We start from the raw sequence: 25023 nt of genomic DNA, 5'->3' as shown, positions 1-25023 counted from the left end.
ATCAGTATATAAAATTTATGACTATTATATACAAGTGATTATCAGTCTAGAAATATTTTAGAGAAAATTTAATTCATAAAAATAATATATTAAGTATTTAATAGAGAAGGTAAAATTGTATTAGCAAATTTAAATGCTAATATTTAACTATAAATTGCTAAAATACATCTTATTTACTGCTGTGGCCTCAGTAAATAGGTTAAGATTAAATCTTAACATTATTGCATTAATAATAAATGCAAGGAGAAAGTTTAAGTTCACCAAATACAGTGGAGGTTCTTCTCCTTATGTATATTTTTTCTATCTATAGTCACAAAAAGTATATACATTTTATAAATATAAATTAGAAATTGAAATCTATTTACTGTCAACTAAAGTCAACATGTACAAAACTCTTCATTTAATAACACTTTCCTCATTGATAGTTTACAAATAAAATATCAAATGAAATCTAACTAGGAGAGAGACAGTTATTGTTGTTGTTGTTGTTATTATTATTATTATTTTGAGACAGGGTCTCACTCTGTTGTCCAGGTTGGAGAGCAGTGATGAGATCGTGGCTCACTGCAACCTCGACTTCCCCAGGCTCAGGTGATCCTCCCACCTCAGCCTCCTGCGTAGCTGGAACTACACACACACGCCATCACGCTCGGCTCATTTTTTGCAACCATTCTGCAACCTCCTTTAACTCTCATTTCTTCATAGAATTCTCCTTTTTTTCAAATTCTCCCCATCAGAAGTGACTCAAAACTCCTATGTACTAGAACCAAAATACCTAATATTGATGAAAAGATAAACCTGAGACATTAACATATACTATATCAGATTAGGACCAAAGAGGATTTAAGGTTGGGAACAAAATACAATATAAATAGGCAAGGATAATCCATTTTTAGATTTAAAGGAATATTAACTAAAACCAAATTTGTGCTTTTCTCCAGTGGAAGTTGTTAAGACAGAGTAATACATTTCTGGGAAGCCTTTTCTCTAAAGAATAAGTGATCCTCCACCCAAAAGACACCAATTATTTCACTTCATCCTCTATTACAATTATTTCTCCCCGAAAACAAAAGGAAAGTGAACCATGGAGAAATAAATATATTCAGTTCCAATACAGAATGGGATGGAATTTAAACTCAGATTCATTTAATTCAAGAACCAGGTTCTTTCTACTCTATTACACTGCCTTACAAGGTAGCAGAGAAGGTATCCCCATCATATCCAAGGTAAAAACCTAGCATAGCATGTCTAGCATTTATTATAAATAAATACTCACAGACAGTGTACACATGCCTAACAAAGAAAATACCCTTAACTGGGGTTAAATTATAGGTTTCCTCTTTTCACTTATAATGTTTTGGGCAATGATAATTTTTTTTACCTCATTAGAATAATCAAATTACAGTCTTAAACATTTTTCAAGTGGCTAGAGGAAAAAATGTGATGAGCAGAATTCATTTATAAATCTGTCTGAAAGCAAAGGATAGACCATAAAATTGTATGAGATACCTTACTGACTTAAGATCCATATTTTCCTTATCAGTAAATTTTAAATTTAGAGAATAGCTTCATTCATAATTTTTAATGTCATTGAATTAAGATAATTAAAATTTTAAATATACACATATTTTTCAGGGTTCCAAAACCACCTAGGCAGTTTTATTAGTTTGTTCTGGTTAATTCACTGACTGACTGAAACCCGTTGGTATTAAGATAAACTTTAGCTTCAAGTAAATCTTCTTTAGCTTTGAGTGAAGTTTTTCACTGAGAAGTTCATCATACCTAGAAATCTGCATAACCATTTATTCATTTACCTATTTATTCAACAATAACTTTTAACATATGACACAGACCATGTCCTCTGACAGAGGCAAAAGATTTAGAAGAATGTAACATGCGTGGTTCTTGCCTTCTAAGAGTTTATTTCACTGTCTAGTCTTGAGAACTGAGCTGGGACAAGATAATTAAACAAGTCACATCAACATTATAAAATGAATATTTTCATTGACAAAGTACGGGTGGATATGTGAGCCCTTAATAGGAAATATAAGTTAGTCTAAAGTGTCAATGAAGCTTTCTTCAGGTTGAAACATATTAGCTAAGGAGCTGAAAAATTATTATAGTGACGCTGATGGGGTGAGGGAAATTGACATAGAGTAAGTGGAAATCCAGAGAGACAGTGAAATTGTACACTATCTTTTTTTCTATAATGGCCTTGATAAATACCACTCACTAGACCCTATCTCTTGAAGAATAATCAAGGTATTTTGTGGATTTCAGTGGAATTACCATTGTATATATAGAAGCCATGCCTGAACAGCATTCTGAACTTGATTCACAGCTGAACTTTGATTCTACAATGTATGCTCTTCAAACTAGGATTGAGCATAGCTGTCAATACTAAGTAATTTATTATCACATTTAAATAATCAAGGATCTGGTTCTATTGAATGACATGCCAAGTACATGATAGCACTAGGTATTATGGCTAATGTGAATAATTATTTTTCTTGTGAGTTTAATTAAGAGTCTTTATATTGATGTAATTAAAACTTCAGTGACATTTGAAATGCATCATTCAAACAAAGTACCTTAAGATTTGCCCAAACAAGATTTGTAAGAGATCTAAGTAATTAAAAATTTGATTCTTTTATTCCATATGTTATTTCCCTGAAGAAATCAAAGTCTATATGTAAATAAATATATGGCCATACTATTAATAAGTATTTCATTATTTTCATGGAAAAAATTGTTCACTAATAGCACATCAACATCAGATGTAGGAGCAAATGATTTAAATTTAAGAGTTCTCATTGCCCATTATCTGACTGTTAGGAATTATAGGTTCCAATTTAACCAATTCCATGTTAATCACATGCTTTATAATGAGATTGTTTGTTATCCGCAGCCTTCAGCCACACTGATTCAGCCCCTCAGCATACTCACTAAGTTGATGTTTTTCATACCTACTGCCTTCATACCTAGTACAGCATAATTTCTAAAAAGCAAATGAGGAAGTGTTTTACTTATTGTTAAGTTTGTCCTATAGATGTTATCTCTGCATATAACCTGTGACATGTAGAGGTATCCCACAGAGGATAAAGAAAATATTAGCATAGGGAAAGAGCCTCTTAGTTCTCGGCAATCTAAATCAGATTCTACTTCCATGCCATCCTAGAACAAATGAGTGATTATTAGACAAGATATTGCTTGCAATATTAGATTATTAAACTCATTTTAAAATTACTAATTGAGATATTGATATAAACCTACATGAATATATGTGAATGTATGTATAAAATTGTCAACTCAGCAAAGCTACATAATCTCTATTTTATTTAGGAAATTGAGGCTTAATAAGTTACTCGATTTTCTAAAATGAGTAACAAAAAAAAAGACACACACACACACACACACACAAAAAACACAATAAGCTTCCAAAATACTATCTTGAGTCCTATAGATTCTGAGAAACTCCCACCTGTATTTGAAGAGATAAACAGAAAAAGAAATCCCAATAGTAACTTTGCAACACTGCCTTTTACCGCTGCACACTCAGGCTCTGGCTGTAAAGAAATATCTGCATCATAATATTATGGAAACACAGTAAAGTCATCATAAGGTTGTTCTATTGAAGAAGCAGTTTTTTCAAAGAAAATAGAAATGAAAGAACAGATGTACAATAAAAAGAAACTGCATACTTTATTTGTTCCTATTCTGATTGCCCACATGGTCTGCTATAAGAATATGTCACTACTTTCTGTTCTGGTTACCTCAGAGCACATCACTAAACTAAATTATTATATCCAGTGGCTATTTTTAATGTAAGGAATCAGTACTTTATCCACAGACAGCAGTTGGAAATTTTAGTCCTGAACTCATAATTTATTTTGTTGTAATATTTGTGACTATTCAAAAGCCCAATCATAATTTCTGCTTCATACAATATTCACTTCCAGATCTTTTTCACATCTATGAACTATATTTATCTTCATGACTCTGGTAAGTAATTGAGGTTTTCTCTGCTTTACAAATAGGGAAACTAAGTCACAGGTGAATGTAACCCATTTAAGTGAACAGACTTGGAGAAAAAATAGTAGCTTAAACATGATGAGCTGTCCCTGGTCCACTTTCCAAATTGTCTTGAAATGACTACCCAAGCATACAAATAGAAAAAAGACTGTATCAGCCATGGAAACAGTCCACAAGGCATCACGCACCAGAATTCCTGAGTTGTCTGCTACAACAAACAGTGAAAGAAGGGCCAACTCAGCTCATAATCTCTACAAAACACCTGAAAAGTGAATGGGATGGAATCCCAGCAGAAATTCACAAAAATCTTTAAATTGGGTGAGGACCACTGGCAGATCAAGAAAATCAAATACACGCACAAACACGCACACAAAGAAAACAAAGCAATAATAGGAATTTCTAAATTTAAAGAGAAATACAGAGCAAACAGAAGGGAGGAGGAAGAGGAGAAAAACAAGAAGAAATTTTTGGAACTGAAGAAATATTTGAACCCGTGAGTTGAAAGAAAGAATACACCAAATACTAAGAATTTGGATGGGGTGCCCATTGTCCTCCTGAATCACAAAGAAGACAAAATACTCATGTAATGAGAAATAAAACTATCAGCTGGTTAATAGGGCTGATTTGAGAACCTGACTTAAATCTTAGACCACAAGAGTTTCTTAGTAGTTTAATCCTGAGTCAGACAGACATACCCACCCAGTTACTAGCAAGGCTGTGCAACCACAGCTCTCCAACACAGGGGCTGGTAGCTGACCACAGGGGTCAGAGGACACCAGATATGCATCTTCTGTGCAGGTAGACTGAACTAAAAAGACAGAGATAAATATTCAGAAGTGACTGACCAACATCTTCTAAACTCACAAAATAGATAAGTAACTCCTCCCAAGCAGTTGGCTAGAGAATGGAAAAGGAGCCTTCAAGGGGACCAAGAGTGTCAATGAAGCCTCCTCACAGAACCATGAGGCAAAGGGGTAGACTTTTACTCTCCCCATACTTACACATATAAGACAAAATACATGTAAAATATCTGTATGTCTTGATACATTCTTGGAATTTTAATAATAAGAAAAAAATCACACATTTGTTCAAGCAGAAAACAAATTTTAAAAACACATGATCTCTAAAAGAAAAAGAAAAATCCTATTGTTCTCAGTTTTTAATCTCCAGGACAAAATTAATTCTCCAGGATAAAATGGTGCAATCACTATAACTTGAGGAAGAGGTATGGCACTAACCCAAGTAGCAACAGATATGCATTGCCAGGCATGTGGTAAGAACAATAGGAATATATTGCCAAGAAAGCAGGGCTCAGAAAACTAACCACCCACATTATATTCCTTAAAAATTGTTGAAGGCCATTCTCAAGCTGATGGAGAGATACATCTAAAAACTCAAAAGTCACTACCCATTACATTACGTTTATTTATTTATATTTATTTACATTGTATTATATATTTCATTATATTATGAAGGGGCATTGGTAATAATAAAGTATTTGAACAACTGCTTAAATAATTTTTGAAAATATGTTCATAAAATGTAATGCAAGTGTCATCATAAATATTGAACGAGCTAATATATACTCTAAAAGTGAATAACCTGATTTTTATAATTCAGGATTGTGATAAATAAGAAATTGTAATATAAAGAGGTAAAAAACAGCTAAAGAAAGTATAAGCATACAAAATTTATCATTCTCTTGGAATCATTAGAAATTGCTTTATTTTTACCTTAATAGTTATAAATATGTTTTCAATATCTTAAAGAATAGTTTAATAGATCTTTCTTCTAAATTTCAAAGGACTAAAAAGAGTTTTTAAAATTAAACCACCATACTAAAGAAAGGAAGAAAAAAGGTATTGAGTTATGGATTGAAAAATAACTCAAAGCTTCAATTTTGAGCTATATAAAAGTTAATAAAAATTAAAAAGCAATATATATATAAATCAAATACAAAAATATATACATTTAAGTGTTTTTAATATAAAAAAGAAAAATTAAATAATAATATAGGTAATTTAAAAGCTAAAGACAAGATAAATAACCCAAACAGAAAAAATAATTTTAAAATAATAATATGTAAAATAAACATGAGCTGGTTCTTTCAAAACATTTAAAATGGAAAAATATCTGACAAACCTACCCAAACACAAAAGGAGAACAGAAAAATCAGGAATTAATTTAAAATATATTAGTATATGCAATATCATAGCTCTCTTTACAAAAAAAGAGATGATCAATTTTCTCAAAAAATATAAATTACCAATATTGATTTATAAGAGAATTAGTTAAAATTTTGATAAGAAATTTAGCAAGTTATCAAGTCATTTTATTCAAATAGGCTTTTTAAACTTTTAAAGAATAAATGATTATTATATCCTATAAATAATTCTAAAAACTAGAAATAGAGAAAATCATATGCAATTCACTTTTATATAGTTAACATAAAGAAAACTTGGTAAAGATTGTATATTTTCTAAAAAGGCTGGGACCTAAACTTAAGTTTACTCCTGAATATATGTATATGTATGTATGTGTGTGTTTATATATATTCCCTTCTCTGAGCTCTTTATTCTACTGATTTATTTATCTTATATTTAGCAAATACAATACTCATAGAATACATTTGCAAGAAATTTCAGCTAGAGCTTTGAAAGAGCTTCCAATAAATGTATAGATTATTGGTGTAAATAATGGTATCTTTATACGTCAAGTTTTTCCGTCCAAAAGCATGGACTATCCTTATATTTTCTGAGCTATGTATGTTCTTTAATACAGTTTTCATCATTCTCCACAGGAGTCTTAGGACTGCTTTGTTTAAATATAAAATACTTTATAGCTTTCCTTGCTGCCTTATTTTGGTACTTATGTTTTGTTAACTTTCTAGGTTGTTGTTACTATTGGCTTTTATTAATAACTGTCATAAGTCTCATATCTGAGACTAGTCTTCCCATCAGCTACATTAGATAAATAAAAAAAGAGAAGAAATTTTAAAGAACTCAAAACAATATAATTCTAAATCTATGGCTAGACAAATAATATTAGCATATAAGAATGAAATAAACACACTTACCAGTCATAGACTGACAAATATTCTATTAAAAGATGGAATTCAGCAAGAAGAAGAATGGAGTCGGGGGAAACAACAATAATGACTAAAAACTTTAAAATAATTATTAAGTCTACATAAATAAGCATACAAAGTGTATTAATCTGGAAATCAAATTTCAGATGATATCAACCTAAGAAATAGGGGTTGAGGGGACAGATAAAATTGAAAGCATGCTTCTTTACTGACTTATACAGGGGGACAACATAGATAATGAATAATTATGATGGGAAAAAACAAGCTGAAACATATTTATTTAAAAGTCTTAGAGGCCCTTTTCTCCTTTTCCCTCCTTTGGAGAGGCTAAGTAGTGCACCGGCTGCATTGGTATATTCGTCATGGCTGGGGCTAAGGAGGCAAATTGCAAATTCAGGATATTGTTTTTATATAGGGAGACTGAGTAAATAAATAAACATAATGAGGATAGTGGGAACATGTCTCTTGCAAGAGACAGAAGTTACAAATATGAAAAGGGAACACTCTAAAATAAACCTTGTGGTATTGGTTTGGTATTGACAGTATTACCGTGAACACATAGTTTCTAATATAAAAATAAATATAGAAGTACATGTGGAAACATATATTTCTAAGCTCTGTCCTTGAAGCAATGACACGTCACTAACAAACACACTGAGCACCCAAATCTTGGTTTCTACATACCTCTCCTCATTAAAAAATTTAAAAAAAATTAGAAATCCTTGGAAAAATAGCTGTGCCAGAAAATAAACAACTGCTTAAAGAATGAAGAGAACACAAGAACAAAGGGCCAAATCTTGGATAATCTGAGTATCAAGATAAATAATGATACTAAGGAATTATAACCCATTTAATAAAATAGGAATCTATTATTCTATACTATTTTTTAAAAATGAATACCAAATGGACAAAACCAGAAAGCTTTATCTTGTAGCAAAATGCCTAGTAATAAATCTGTAAAGAAAGATGGCATTAGACAGTCCCCCTTTGCACCCTACTATTAATTATTTCAGACAAATGTCAGCAATGGATGCTAAAATTAGTGAAGAAAATTTTGATGAGAAACAAGATGTTTTAAGTGTTTCTGAAAAATACTTATTGAATACTAATTAGATAACTATAAAATATGTTTTAATTAAATCTACAATGGGGAAACCTAGAAAAGACCATCTTAATCATGTCAAAAGTGGATATCACATATATCAGCACTGTGTGCCTCTTACAGGATGTAGACATCACTATAACCAAAGCATAGCCTAATTCTAATCACGAAGAAACAATAGACCAATGCTAATTGAGAGACATTATGCCAAGAAACTAATCATACTCTTTAAAAATATGAAGGTCATGATACACAAGAAAAGATTAAGGGACAGTTCTATATAGAAAAAGACTATAGAGACATGATAACTAAACACAATTCATAATATTTGATTGGATACTAGAATGAGAAAAAATAGTTATAGATGGCTTTATTGTGACAGTCAATAAAATTTGATGTTGATATCGTAGCAATGTTGATTTCCTAATAATGACGGTAACAATGTGTTATGTAGGAGAGTGTCCTTTTAAGAAGTACACACTGACATATAAAGGGACAATGGAGCACTTACATTTGTGTGTATGTGTGTGTGTGTGTGTGTGTGTGTGTGTGTGTTTCTGTAATGCATAGGAAAAAAGTTGGGGCAGATAAACAGAAGTTTAATAACCAGGTAGAGATTGGAATTTAAGATGGTGATTACCTTTAGTAATTTAATTTTATACAAAAAGGAGGTGTTCAGATATTAAATGTGTAATTAAAAACTAATTTTAAAAATACATGAAAGCCATTTTCTTTGTTGTTAATGGAGTTTTTATCTGAGCATTTTTATTTTCCTGTTTTGTTTTACTCATCCTTCTTTTTTACATTTCTTATAATAAAATGTATGTTAATGATTTAAAAAGAAATATAGATACTATTTTTAAACAGATATTGCATTATCAAAAGGAGATATCAAAAGGAGACCTGACTCTCAGACCTGAATTTTATGAGATTACATAACCTATACTCATTCCACCAAAAATTTAGACACAATATAAGGTACATTTTTTCCCAAAGAATTCACTTCTAGGCCTCCAAAGTAGAACTAATAAATGGTTAGTGGTCTGAAAATCCATACTCCAGCTGTCATATTTTCCTGAAGGTCTGTGTATATTCTTGCTAAGGATTCATGAGTTGCTCCAGGGAGCATTTAAAAATTAGAGGAAGCTATGACTTTACAATCCTGAGAGTACTATAGGCTAGACATTCACTCAGAAGTCAGTATGCATTTATAGAAATTCAGGTTTTAACAGACAAACCCCCAGTGTCACTAAGGACAATAATATTTATCATCACTTCAGCATAGTGTCCGGAGTATAAATGGAACAGAGAAGCTAGTCCAACCCTGGTAATTAATAGTGAGGATAAGATTACAGCTAGACATACTCACACCCAGTAGCCAGTAAGGAATAAAGTCACTAATAGATATACCCAGTTATAACTTTCACTATTATGGCAAAATAATAATTAACAGATTAAAATCAAAACTGAAGTCTCTAAATTTTTATTAGTTTCAGTGGACACTTATGTTAGATATACTTTTTTAAAAGAATATTTCTGGGTCACTTAAAAATTGTGACAATAACTTTCTGAATATAATAAGGAAATTATGTCCATGCTGTAGCAAACATAAAAAATATTAATCCTATACTAGAAATTTCAATGGAACATTTCAAAACATTGAAGGAAACTTTAAAATGCTTCAAAATAAGAAATTCCCTTTACAAAATTCAACTTCTAAAGTATTTGGTGGTTAAAGAAAACCCAAGTCTTAGTTCAAGAAAAGAGTAGAGAGGGAACAGATTGATGCCATTACTGATGCTATAATAGAAAATGCTGTTATTTTGTTTGTCTTTGTTCTTTCATATGCTTAGTTTAGAATTATGGTAGAGGTGATATGGAAGTGCAATACATACATGTGGAGAGAAGCAGTTCTCCCCGTAAGTTTGGTGTTTTTAATCTAGTAAGAATCAGAAGCAGAATCATCATCTGAAGTGGTACAATCTGTGAAGTTGCCACAAACAGCTACTTTGTTCAGTGAGTTTTCTTTAAGAAAAACCAACGACATTGGTGGAACTTGAGAGAGTAACTCCTGGTAATATTCTACTGGACAATGCAACATGTTGAATTACCAATGTCTATCAAAATCTTGTCTAGTAATGAAGATTGATTTTGAAATAATTTTCTTCTGTCAGGATTATAATTAGTGAGTCAAATGTATTTAAAAGCCAGGCACAGTGGCTCACGCCTGTAATCCCAGTGCTTTGGGAGGCTAAGGCAGGTGGATCATGAGGTCAGGAGATTGAGACCATCCTGGCTAACACGGTGAAACTCCGCCTCCACTAAAAATACAAAAAATTAGCCAGGTGTGGTGGCACATGTCTGTAGTCCCAGCTACTCGGGAGGCTGAAGCCGGAGAATCGCTTGAAACCAGGAGGCAGAGGTTGCAGTGAGCCAAGATCTCGCCACTACACTCCACTCCAGCCTGGGTGACAGAGACAGACTGACTCAAAAAAAAAAAAAAAAAAAAAAAAGTATTTAAAATCTGGAATGGTAAACTATTGATAAAACCACAGTTAAGATATGGTGTCTGTTGTAAAGCAAAATCAATGCTTAACAGAAGTAAAAATTTAATCTGTATTTCTACAGTTGCTAGTGGTTCTTGAGGCAGGCATTCAAATCACTTTCCACCAGAATGTATGTGAGAACAAAACAAATACCTCATACCAACACCCTAATCAAACCCTAAGAGAGAAACTATCGTTAACATATATAAGAAATGTACCCTAAAGATAGAATAGACAAAATAGGGAAAGCCCACTCAAGGTGAAAAAAGGAAATGTAGGAAGGCCTTCTTCATCACTAGCTTCAGCTCAGATAATCCATAACATCCACAAGTCTTCTTCCTCTAGTGTATCTACGTGGCTTTCACGATAGACAAAGTAAATTTTCACCTGCTGACTCCCAGTCCCAGTCTCAGGAAAGCATGGAGAAGGAAGGTAATAATTCTTGAGTAATCGAATGAATTAATATTTCTATTTTAATTTGCACCTAGAAATTCATAGATGGTATAAAAGATCTGGTTTTGGCACAATCTTTTTGTGAGATTGACCCCAACCAAAAGAGTTTTAGAGCTAGAGGATAGGGGAAGAGAGGACACGGAGTATTAGAGAAATAGAAATGGACATCAGGGTATGTCTTCCTGCATTGGTTCAAGAAGCCACCCTAGAGAAACAACTGACAGACACCGACTGGGTCATGGGAACTGTGCTCTGAACTGTTGAATCAGCATGCTCTCCTGCTCTACCTCAAAAAAGATGAATTAAGTTTAACCCAAAGTTACGCTCTTTTCTGAATATAATCTAGTATAGAAACTAGAACAAACTTGAAAATAAGGCATGTAGCATCTTCCATAGCATGCAAAAGACCATGACATGGGAACAGAAAGCCAGGAGGAAATAACAAAATGAGACAAAAGAAAATAGGATTGGATGCAAAAACTATAAACTAGATGACAAGAAAATAAATTGCAACAATAACATTATACATTATAGTGGATGTAAAAGGGGGATTGGATCAAGATGGTGAATTCTGCTCACATGACTCTTTCCTTTTTACAGATACCATGAAACAAGGCATACACACACAAACACACACAGACACACACATAAAAAATAATTCATAACAGTACAGGAAAGGAAATCCATGTAAGATAGAAGCAGGCAGTATTATATTTATGAAAATTTATGAAAATTTAAAATTGAAGAAAATTATAGCACTAAAAATGTCCAGGAATAAGCCATTATGGAGTAAGGATTGTTTGAGAGGAGAATGCTTCAAAATCAACAGTCAGTGGAGACAAGAACTCCTGCTATATTCAGAGAAGAGGGTTGCATTTAGAGAAGCTAAACAAATAGATACCAATATGGTTAGGCTTCATGTCTCCACTCAAATCATGTTTTGAATTATAATCCCCATAATTCCCATAATCCCCACATGTCAAGGGAGAGACAAGGTGGAGGTAATTGGATCATGGAGGCTGTTTCCTCCATGCTGTTCTCGTGATAGTCATTTCTCACTAGATCTGATGGTTTTACAAGGGGCTCTCCCCTCCTCGCTCAGCACTTCTCCTTCCTTCTGCCTTGTGAAGTGGTCTTGCTTCCCCTTCGCCTTCTGCCATGATTAGACGTTTCCTGGGGCCTCCCCAGCCATGCTGAACTGTGAATCAATTAAACCTCTTTACTTTATGAATTACCCAGTCTCAGGCAGTTCTTTATAGCAATATGAAACTGACTAATACAGTAAACTGATACCACAGAGAGCAGGGTGCTGCTATAAAGATACCCAAAAATGTGGAAGTGACTTCGGAACTGGGTAACAGGCAGAGGTTGGAACAGTTTGGAGGGCTCAGAAGAAGAAAGGAAGATGTGGGAAAGTTTGGAACTTCCTAGAGATGTGTTGAATGGCCTTCACCAAAATGCTGACAGTGATATGGACAATGAATACCATGCTCAAGTGGTCTCAGATGGAGATGAGGAACTTGTTGGGAACTGGAATAAAGGTGACTCTTGCTGTGCTTTAGCAAAGAGGTGCACAGCATCAGCATTTTGCCCCTGTCCTAGAGATCTATGAACATTGAACTTGACAGAGATTAATTTGGATATCCGGCAGAAGAAATTTCTAAGCAGCAAAGCATTCAAGATGTGACTTTGGTGCTCTTAAAAGCATTGAGTTTCATGTATTCACAAAGGGATGGTTTGGAATTGGAACTTATATTTAAAAGGGAAGCAGAGCACAAAAGTTTAGAACATGTGCAGGCTGACAATGTGATAGAAAAGAGAAACCCATTTCTGAGGAGAAATTCAAGCTGGCCGCAGAAATTTGCATAAGTAACAAGGATTCAAATATTAATTGACAAGACAATGGGGAACATGTCTCCAGGATATGTCAGAAGTCTTTATAGCAGTCCCTCCCATTGGAGGCCTGGAAGGCTAGGGGAAAAAGTGGTATCATAGGCCAGGCTCAGGGCCTTGCTGCTTTGTGCAGTCTCGGGACTTGGTGCCCTGCGTCCCAACAGTGGCTAAAAGGAGTCAATATAGAGCTTGGGTCATTGCTTCAGAGGGTACAAGCCTCAAGCATTGGTGGTTTACACATTGTGTTAGGCTGTTGGTGCAAAGAGGTCAAGATCTGAGGTTTGGAAACTGCTGCCTAGATTTCAGAGGATGTACGAAAATGCCTGGATGTCCAGCAGAAGTTTGCTGCAGGGGCAGAGCCCTCATAGAGGACATCTGCTAGGGCAGTGCAGAAGGGAAATGTGGGGTCAGATCCCCCACACAGAGTCCTCAATGAAGCACTGCCTAGTAGAGCTATGAGAAGAGGGTCACCATCCTTCAGACTACAGAATGGTAGATCTAGCAACAGCATGTACCATGTGCCTGGAAAAGCCACAGACACTCAATGCCAGCCTGTGAAAATAGCTAGGAGAGAGGCTGTACTCTGCAAGCCACCGGGTGGAGCTGCCCAAGGCCATGGGAGCCCACATCTTGCATCAGCATGACCTGGATGTGAGATGGAGTCAAAAGCGATCATTCTGGAGCTTTAAGATTTGACTGCTCCACTGGATTTCTGACTTGCATGTGCCTGTAGCATGTTTATTTGGGACAATTTCTTCCATTTGGAATAGGTGTATTTAACGAATGCCTATACCCTCATTGTATCTAGGAAGTAACTAATTTGCTTTTAATTTTACAGGCTCATAGGTGGAAGGGACTTACCTTGTCTCAGAGGAGATTTTGAACTTGGACTTTCGCTGTAATGCTGGAATAAATTAAAACTTTGGAAGACTGTTGGGAAGGCATGATTGGTTTTGAAATGTGAAAGGGACACATGAGATTTGGGAGGGGCCAGGGACAGAATGATATTGTTAGGCTCTGTTTCCCCACCCGAATCTCATCTTGAATCCCCATAGTCCCCACGTCTAGGCAGAGGTGGAGGTAATTATATCATGGGGCAGTCTCCCACATGCTGTTCTCATGACAGTGAGTTCTCACGAAATCTGATGGTTTTACTCTTCCCCCTTTGCTCAGCACTTCTCCTTCCTGCTGCCTTGTGAAGAAGGTACGTTGCCTCCCCTTCACCTTCCACCATGATTGTGAGTTTCCTGAGGTCTCCCCAGCCATGCTGAACAGTGAGTCAATTAAACCTTTTTATTTGATGAATTACCCAGTCTCAGGCAGTTCTTTATAGCAGTGTGAAAATGGACTAATACAATACCTAGCTCTACCCCAAATCACCTTCCAAAAACACTCTGTATTTACACTTTTATGTATAAAATATAGCAGAGACTGGTGATACTACAGTCAGAGAGGCAGACCAGTAACCCAGATAGCCAAGTGTTCCATGAGAGATGAGGAATACCTGTGTACTGTTGATAAACTATTAAACCACTGCATAGCATGGGCACTATCACTCATTCACTCAGTCATCTGACACAAGCTGCTATAAGCGTAACAGACTAATGAACAGGGATTCTCATATTCAAAGATGATCGGAAAATTTTTTAAATGATAACTATTCAATATTCCTAACCGTCTGAGAAAAATTAACACAATGAATGAGAAAGGAAGGATGTCAAAGCAAAAATGAAATAAAAAATAAACTAAGAGAAGTAACATTTAAAAACCCTCAAAAAGACAATGTCCATTGGGCATAACCATCTTTAATAATCTTAGAAAAAATCAAGACTATATTCACAAATAATAAAAATTAACCAACAGATAATTATAAAACAAGATTTTATTACAAAAAATGTTAAACATATTCAATAAAAGGAAGTATAATATAATCAATACCCCTGTACCTCTCACATACCTTCAATAATTAGCATCTCATGGCTCATCATATTTCATCATTACCCCCATTTACCCTTTTACTTCCATCCTGGGGTATTTTAAATAAATCCCGGATATGATGCCATTTAACCCATAAATATTTGGGGACAATTTTTATTAATTAAAATTTTAATTAGCAAAATAAAAAATGTACAGTTAGGCTTAATTATTAAGTAGACATAGCCAAAGATAAATCTAGTGAGCTGAGTGATAGAACTAAAAAACTCTCCAGAAATGGAATGCAACAAGATAAAAAGACCATGGAATTATATTTTTAAAAACTGAGTCAAGGATTTATATAAATGTAATTTATTAAGGACTACCTCCCCATGAAAAAGAAAACTTGTAAGCAAGGAAGAAAACAGAAAAGAAAAAGTCAAGCAAAATTGTGATTTCAAATGATGTCTAGCCTCACTCTATTTTATGGAGCATTCTGAAAGGCAAATTGCCTTAGAGAGTTTGTCTCACCTTGAGACAAAGGATGTGGGCTTTTATACCCCTACCTTGGTTAGTCATTGACTACTGGTCATCTCCCAAGCAAAGCAGCTCCAAGTGCCCAAGGAAAGCTCTCCAAAGAAAGTCAGAGGTGTAAACTTTTGGTAGTAATGTGGATAGCATTTGGAGGATATTCTCAAAAGTGATAACTGGGAACTGAGTGGAACATCAACAGCACCAGCTACTGATGGAAAATATAATTAAAAGTTAAGTGACATGGAGAATAGATATAGAACTTTCAATAACTTCCCATAGAAATCACAGAAAGATAGAAGAAAATAGTACAAAATAAACAAGGAAACTATGAAAGAGTTTCCCAAATAAAAATTATGAACGATAATTTTTAAAAAGGAAAAATCATTCACGTCGAAAAGATTAACCAATTGCCAAACAAAACTAATGTGAAAATATGCATAATTGGACATTACTATTCCAAAACCTTACAATAGCATAGAAAGAAAATTCTAAACATTTCCAGGGGGAATTAGTCTAGCTACTATGGTGAAGATAAGTTTTACAACTCAGATTATGACACCAAAAAGGAAAGTCATCCAAAGCTTTGAAAGAGCAGAATCAATTATAGATTTACTAGTATGTATCCTATTGAGTTAGATGTGCCTTGCTGAGTTAAATAGTGCTCAAGCTATACACCATTTATGTCTCACACAGAAGGAAAATGTGTATAGGATAGCAACTACCAGATTTTTGGTTGGTTCCCCTGACTTTCACATTTAATACTCTTGCAGATGTATCTAGGTTCTACTGGAATTCAGCCAAGAGACATGCCTGACCATATCCTTAAAGGCAGGCCCACTGACCTCAGTCCTATTGCAGATCCTGAAGTATCCCAGTAAGTTGGCTATAGACTCTTTTGACTACTGACAATGAGCAGTCCTGCCTGCACAGAGACCGGGCAGGAGATATACCCGTCTGTGTCCCTGGGGGCAGGCTTGAAGATCTTGATTCAATTTTCATCCTGAAGTAGCTCTGGTAATTCCATTTTAGCTCCTCTTATCTGTGGCCCAAGAGCAGTCCTTCCCACTCAAGGACCCTCCAGGCGACATGCCTGTCCATGTTGGAATCTGGATCTGCCAACCTCAAATCAACTCTAGATCCTGAGAAAGCCCCGTGACCCAGCTGCAACTGTACTCAGCCACAGTCTCAGGGCAGTCCTATCCATCTAGAGACCCATACAGTGACCTGACAGAACTCCTTATAAAGACCCAGCAGGAATCACACCCATCTACACACTTGGTAAGAGGTCTTCTATATGTGGATCCAATTGTGGACCTGAAAGCAGACCCTTGTACCAGTGCCAGCCCTATTGATCAAGGTCTTGGAGGCAATATCCTTTGCCCAGGACCTAGACGGGATCTGTGCTCACTTGAAACTCTGGTAATAGGCTGTTCAACCATAGACCCCAGTTAAAAAAAAAAATAGCAACCACATAACCTGGCTCCAACTCCAGTTGACTGTAATCCCAGAGGCAATCCATCAACCCAGTGACTTCCAGCAGGGGGTCTTTACCTGCTGAAACGTTTTTTTGTTTGTTTGTTTGTTTGTTTGTTTGTTTGAGATGGAGTCTCGCTCAGTTGCCCAGGCTGGAGAGCAGTGGCACATTCTCGGCTCACTGCAAGCTCCGCCTCCCAGGTTCACACCATTCTCCTGCCTCAGCCTCCTGAGTAGCTGGGACTACAGGTGACCGCCACTACGCCTGGCTAACTTTTTTGTATTTTTAGTAGAGACAAGGTTTCACTGCATTAGCCAGGATGGTCTCAATCTCCTGCCCTCATGATCTGCCCTGCTCAGCCTCCCAAAGTGCTGGGATTACAGGTATGAGCCACTGTGAAACTGGTTTGTAAAGACTGGAAGAGATGTTTGCTCCTTCAAAAGCACAAGCACTTATGCAAATCTACATGAATCATGAAGAATCATGCAAACACAACACACCCAAAGGAAACTAATAGAGCTCCAATAACCAATCCCAAAGAAATTGGGTCTACAAATTACCTGACAAAGAATTCAGAATAATTATCTTAAAGAAGTTCAATGAAATATAAAAGAATACAAAGAAACAACTGTATATAATCAGGAAAAGAGCATAAACAAGATAAGAACTTCAATAAAAAATAAAAACCATAAGAAAGAGCAAAACAAAAATCCAAGAGTTAAAGAATACAATGGCAGAACTTAAAAAAAAATGCAATTGAGAGCTTCAACAGCAGACTCCATTCTACAGAGAAAAGAATCAGTGAACTTGATACCAGTCTTTAAAAATAGTCAGACAGAGGAACAAAAAAGAAAAGGAATGAGAGAAAAAGAAAAAAGAAAGCATAGGGGACCTATGGGATACCACTGAACAAACAAATATATGCATTATGAGAGTTCCCAAAAAGAAGAGAGAGAAAAAAGAGAAACAATTTTATTTAAAGTATATTTCTTAATTTAAAAAAAATAGAGTGTGGTGGCTCTTGCCTATAATCCCAGCATTTTGGGAGGCTGAGGTAGGCAGATCACTTGAGGTCAGGAGTTTGAGACCAACCTGGCCAACATGGTGAAACCCTGTCTCTACTAAAAATGCAAAAATTAGCTACTTGGGAGGCTGAGGTAGGAGAATTGCTTGAATTCAGGAGGCAGAAGTTGCAGTAAGCTGAGATTGCACCATGCACTCCAGTCTGGGCAACAGAGTGAGACTCCATCTAAAAAAAAATAAGAAATAATGGTTTAATACCTCCCAAAACTGGAGAAAAATATAAGGACATGCAGATTCATAAAGACTCCAACCAACATGAGCCCAAAGTAAATACCTGAGACACATTATTATCAAATTATCAAAAGTCAAAGACAAAAGAGAGTTTTCAAAGCAGCAAGAGAAACATAACTTGTAATACACAAGGGAACTCTATGAGGCCACTAACAAATTGCAGGCCAGGAGGAAGTGGTGTAATATATTCAAAGTACCAAAAGAAAGATCTGCTAATCAAGAATTTTATACTCATATAAGGTACTCTTCATAAATGATGGAGAGATAAAGATATTCCGAGACAAATGAAAGCTGAAGTTAATCAGCATTAGATATGCCTTGCATATGATAAAGAGAACTTGTCACATTGAAATGAAAGGACAGTAAATAACAACATGAAAACATGAATGTGTAATGCCACAGGTAAAGGTAAATGTATAGTCAAATTGGGATGCTCTGATACTGCAATGGTGGTGCACAAATTACTTTTACTTCTAGAATAAATGTTATAAAAGTATTAAAAATAACTATAGCTACAATAATTTGTTAATGATATACAATATAAAAATATGTAAAGTGTAACATCAATAGTATAAAATGTGAGGGAGGAGAGAAGCAAAAGTGTAGAGTTTTTCTGTGTGACTAAGTTAAGTTGTTATCAGCCTAAAATAGAGAATTGTAACTATAAGACGCTTATATAAGGCTCATGGTAACCATAAAGAAAAAAATCGCTAGTAGATACACAAAAGATAAAGAGAAGAAGAATGAAAGCATGCCACTATTAAACAAATGAACATGAAAATTAGAAGCCCTATGTCCTCAGGAGATAGGAGGGGATAAGGGGAAAACCCTTGCAAGGTCCTGAAGTACAGGTAACCAGATCCATCTCCATCTTTGTGGCAATCAAAAGCAATAATCCTGTACTTACTTTAAGGACTATAATTAGGACTTTATTTTTAATGACAGGTCAGATGTGGGATAGGAGGCATGACTAGCTTCCTGCTCAGACAGACAGAGCAGCATGTGAAGACTCATATCATGAATTTTGCTCCAATAACCACTGCAGGAATATATCAGGAAAGCTGAGAGAATTCACAAACCCTTTGAAGGAACTGAATCACAGCTGCAGGCTCCCTGAGATAACAAAAAACTGTGAGTCTGCTTGTTTTCTTAATGCAGGAGGCTCATGGTCTGGGGCAAGTTCTCAGCCCTGGTCACTGGCTGCCTGGAAACAGACTCAGTGCTGTTGTGGGGGCACAATGGGCATAAGACCAGTCTTTAGGATTGTGAGCTGCATGGGAGCATGGTGAGGCCTATAATTGCTGGCTTTCCTCCACTTCCCTGGTGACCTCTATCACTCAGCTGAGGCAGCCATAATCCCTCTGTGAATCTTGGTCTGTTGGTCTTGGGACTACACCCCCATCCTCCACAACAGCCATAGCGAGCTCTGCTCAACGGAGGGGGCTGAGCTCAGACATGCTTATCCTTGCCTCACCTGGTGGTCTTTCTCTACCTATCCTGGTAGCTGAAGACAGGTCATAATCTCTTGGAATCTCTATGCCCCTGCCCACTGCCTGAGAAACTTGAATATTTAACCAACCAGGTGTCCCTATGGCAAGTTTGCATCCTCCCTGCCAGATTGCATCTGATGCATTCTTGAAAGCACCACCTCCTGGCTGGAGGCCAACCAACACATAACCAGCACACTAAACAAAAACACAACTGAAGACCCTCACAGAGTTCACTTCACTCCCCTGCTAACCCTGCTGTAGCAGGTGCTGGTATCCACAGCTGCAAGACCTGAAGACAGATCACATCCGAGGACTCTTTGCAGACACTCCTCAGTACCAGCCCAGAGCCTGGTAGCTCTGCTGGGTGGCTAGACCCAGAACAGCAAAAACACTCACTACAGTTTGGTTCTCAGGAAGCCACATTACTAGGGAAAGGGGAAGAACACCACATAAAAGGAGGACCCAAAGGGACAAAATAACCTGAAAGGCAGCCCTTGAATCCCAGATCTTCCCTCCGACATAGTCCACCTAAATGAGAAGGAACCAGAATAACAATTCTGGTAATATGACAAAATGAGGTTATTTAACATCCCTGAAAAGATCATACCAACTCATCAGCAACTAATCCAAAACAAGATTAAATCTCTGAATTGACAGAAAAAGAAGTTAGAAGGTTGATTTTTAAGCTAATCAAGGAGGAACCAGAGAAAGGTGATGTCCCACTTTAAGAAATAAAAAACATGATACAGCATATGAAAGGAAAATTCTTCAGTGAAATAGCATAAATATAAGACAATCACACCTTCAGGAAATAAAGGACATACTTAGAGAAATGCAAAATGCATTGGAAAGCCTCAGTAATAGAACTGAACAAAAAGAAGAAAGAACCTCAGAGCTCAAAGACAAGACTTTTGAATTAATCCAATCTGTCAGAGAAAAAAGCATTAAAAAAATGAACAAAGCCTCAAAGAAATTTGGAATTATGTTTAATGTCCAAGCCTAAGAATAATTGGTATTCCTGAGGAAGAAGAGAAATCTAAAAGTCTGGAAAACATATTTGAGGGAATAATTGAGGAGAAAACTTCCCTGGCCCTGCTAGAGATCCAGGCACTCAAATAAAAAAAGCTCAAAGAACACCTGGGAAATTTACTGCAAAAAGATCATTATCTAGGCACAGAGTCATCAGGTTATCTAAAATCAAGACAAAGGAAAGAATCTTAAGAGCTATAAGGCAAAAGCATCAGGCAACCTATAAAGGAAAACCCATCAGATTAACAGCAGATTTTTCAGCAGAAACTCTACAACCTAGAATAAATTGGGGTCCTATTTTTAGCCTCCTTAAACAACAATTGTCAGCCAAGAATTTTTTATCCATTGAAACTAAGCTCCATAGATGAAAAGATACAGTCTTTTCCAGACAAATGTTGAGTTTGCCACTACCAAGCTAGCACTACGGTAACTGTTAAAAGGAGCTCTAAATCTTGAAGCAAATCTTTGATGAAATACACCAAAATAGAACCTCCTTAAAGCAAAAATCTCACAGGACCTATGTAATAATAACACAATGAGAAAAAAAAAAAAAAAAAACAAGGTACTCAGGCAACAAATAGCATGATGAATAGAAGAGTACCTCACATCTCAATTTTAACATTGAATGTAAATGACTTAGATGCTCCACTTAAAAGATACAGGATGGGAGAATGGGTAAGAATTCACCAACCAAGTTTCTTGTATCTTCAGGAGACTCATCTAACACATAAGGACTCACATAAACTTAAAGGAAAAGGGGTGGAAAAAGATATTCCATGCAAATGGACAACAAAAGCAAGCATGAGAAGCTATTCTTATATTAAACAAAACAAACTTTAAAGCAACAGCAGTTTAAAAAGATAAAGAGGGACATTATATGATTATAAAAGGACTATTCCATTAGAAAAAGATCACAATCGTAAATACAATACAAATGATCAACAAAATTAAGAGTTGTTTTTCTGAAAAGATAAACAAATGGACAAACCTTTAACTAGACAAATCAAAAAAATAAGAGAGAGAACTCAAATAAATAAAATAATAAATGAAAGATAAGACATTACAGTTGATACCACAGAAATACAAAGGATCATAAGAAATCACTATGAACAATTATACACCAACAAATTGTATCACCCATAAGAAATGAATAAATTTCTAGAAACATACAACCTACAAAGACTGAATTATGAAGAAACAGAAAATCTGAACAAAACAATAATAAGTATGAAGATTGAATCTATAATAAAAAGTTTCCCATTAAAGAAGAGCTCAGGACAAGATGGCTTTACTGGTGAATTTTACCAAGCATTGAAAACAAATTAATGCCATTCTTTCTCAAACTCTTCCAAAGAATTGAAGATGAAGGAATACTTTGAAACCCATTTTATGAGGTCAGCATTACTCTAATATTAAAGCCCGATAAAGACACTACAAGAAAAGAAAATTACTGGCCAATATTTCTGATGAACATAGGTGCAAAAATTCTCAATAAGATATTAGCAAACCAAATTCAACAACACATTAAAAGGATCATACGCATGAACAAATGGGCTTTGTCTCTTGAATGCAAGGATGGTTTGACAGAAATCAATAAATATAACAGTCCACATTATCAAAGTGGAGAAAATCACATGATCATTTCAGTAGCTGCACAAAATGCATTTGAAAACAATTAATATCCTTTTGATAAAAACAATAAATTCAGTACAGAGGAATGTACCTTAACATACTAAAGGCCATGTATGACCACCCTACAGCTAACATCATACTAAATAAGGAAAAATTAAGAAGTGTTTCATCTAAAATCAGAAACTAGACAAGGCTTCCTGCTTCTACCACTTCTATTCAACAGAGAACTGTTCTACCTGGAGCAATTAGTCAAGAGGAAAAAAGGTATCCAAATCAGAAATGAAAAAGTTAAATTGTCTTTATTTATAGATGACATGATGTATACTTAGAAAACTCTAAATAGTCCTCTAAAAATTTTTAGGATTAGTAAGTTAGTTCAGTAAAGTAGCAGAAAGCACATCAACACACAATAATCACTTGTGTTTCTTACACAATTAACTATTTGAAAAAGAAATTGAAACAGTCCCATTTACAAAAACAACAACTAAATACTTAGAAATAAATTTAATCAGGGAAGTGAAAGATCTGTACCTCAAAAACTATAAGACAGTGAGAGAGAAATTGAAGAAAACACAAATAAATAGAAAGATAGTCCGGGTTTATGGATTGTAAATATTGATAAAATGTCCAGACTATTCAAAGCAATCTACAGATTCACTGTAGCCCCATCAATATTTCAATGGCATATTTCATACAAATAGAAAACAAAAATCCTAAAATTCATATAAAACCACAAAAGACCTCAAGTGACCAAAGTAATTTTCAGAAAGAAAGAAAAACCTGGAGACATCACACTTCCTGATTTAAAACTATGCTACAAAGCTATAGTAATCAAAACAATATGGCAGTAGTATAAAAGCAAACACATAGGCCAGGCATGGTGGCTTACATATGCAATCCCAGCACTTTGGGAGGCTGAGGCGGGCAGATCACTTGAGGTCAGGAGTTTGAGACCAGCTTGACTAACACAGTAAAACCCTGTCTCTACTAAAGATGGATTACGCATAGACCAATGGAATAGAATAGAGAGCCTAGATATGAATCCTGGTGTATACAGTCGAGTAGTCTTTAACAAATGTATCAGGATTGCACCTTGTAGAAGGGACAATCTCTTCAATAAATGGGAAAATTGGATATCTACATGCAAAGATATGACATTGGACTCATGCACCATATACAAAAGCTAACTTAATATGGATTAAAGATGTAAATGTAAGATCTGAAATCATAAAACTCCTAGAAGAAGACATTGGGGAAAAGTTTATTGACATTGATCTAGGCAAAGATTTTTTGGATATAACACCAAAAGCATAGGAAACAAAAGCAAAAACTAAACAATTGGGGCTACATCAAACTAAAAAGTTTCTGCACAGCAAAGGAAACCAACAATAAAATGAAAAGGCCACCTACAGAATGGGAGAAAATATTTGCAAATCATATGCTATTGTCTGAATGTGCCCTTCAAAGTTCATGTGTTGGAAATTTGATCCCCAATGTGGAAGTGTTGAAAGGTGAGGCTTTAAAGAGATGTTGAGGTAATGAGGGCTCCACCCTCATGAATGCATTAATGCTGTTATCAAGGAGTGGGTTCTTTATAAAAGCACAAGTTCATCCCACTTTTGTCTCCTTCTTGTCCTCTCTTTATCCTTCTGCCATGTGATGCCCTCCACCATGTTATGATGCAGCACAAAGGGCCTAATAGATGCAGGTACCTCAATGTTGAACTTCTCAGCCTTCAAAACTGTAAGTCCATACACTCCTGTTCATTATAAATTACCCAGTTGGTTGTATTTTGTAATAGGAACACGAAACAGACTAAAACACCATATGATAAAAGGTTAATATCTAAAATATGTAAGAAACTCATACAACTCAATAACAAACAAACAAACAAACAAAACAGATAGCCCAAGTAAAACATAGGCAAATGACCTAAATAGACATTTTCCCAAAAAAGGTATACAAATGACAAGTATATAAAAAGATGCTCAACATCACCAATCATCAGGAAAATGCAAATGCAAATGAAAACCATAATGAAATATCACCTCCTGCCTATTAGAATGGCTATTATCAAAAAGATGAAAGATAATAAGTGTTGATGAGATTGCAGAGAAAACGAAACCCTTGTACATTAGTGCTAGAAATGTTAATTGGTACAGCCTTATAGAAAACAGTATGAAGTTCCTAAAATAATTAAAAATGGAACTACCACATGATCTAACAATCTCATTGCTTGGTATATATCCGACAAATATGAAATCAGTACCTTGAAGAGATATCTGCACTCTCATGTTTATTGCAGTATTATTAATAATAGCCAAAATATTGAAACAACCTAAGTGTCTGTTGACAGATGAATGAAGAAAATGTGAAGGGAGGGGGTGTGTGTCTACACATACACACCCACACACAATGGAATATTATACAGCCATAAGCAGAAAAAAATCCTGCCACTTGCAACAACACAGATGAACCTGGAAGACATGCTAAGTTAAATAACCAGACACAGAAAGCCAAAT

The sequence above is a fragment of the Macaca nemestrina genome, chromosome 7 (genome assembly GCF_043159975.1).
Source record: "Macaca nemestrina isolate mMacNem1 chromosome 7, mMacNem.hap1, whole genome shotgun sequence".
In the NCBI taxonomy this organism is placed as follows: domain Eukaryota; kingdom Metazoa; phylum Chordata; class Mammalia; order Primates; family Cercopithecidae; genus Macaca; species Macaca nemestrina.
This window is presented reverse-complemented; position numbering follows the sequence as displayed.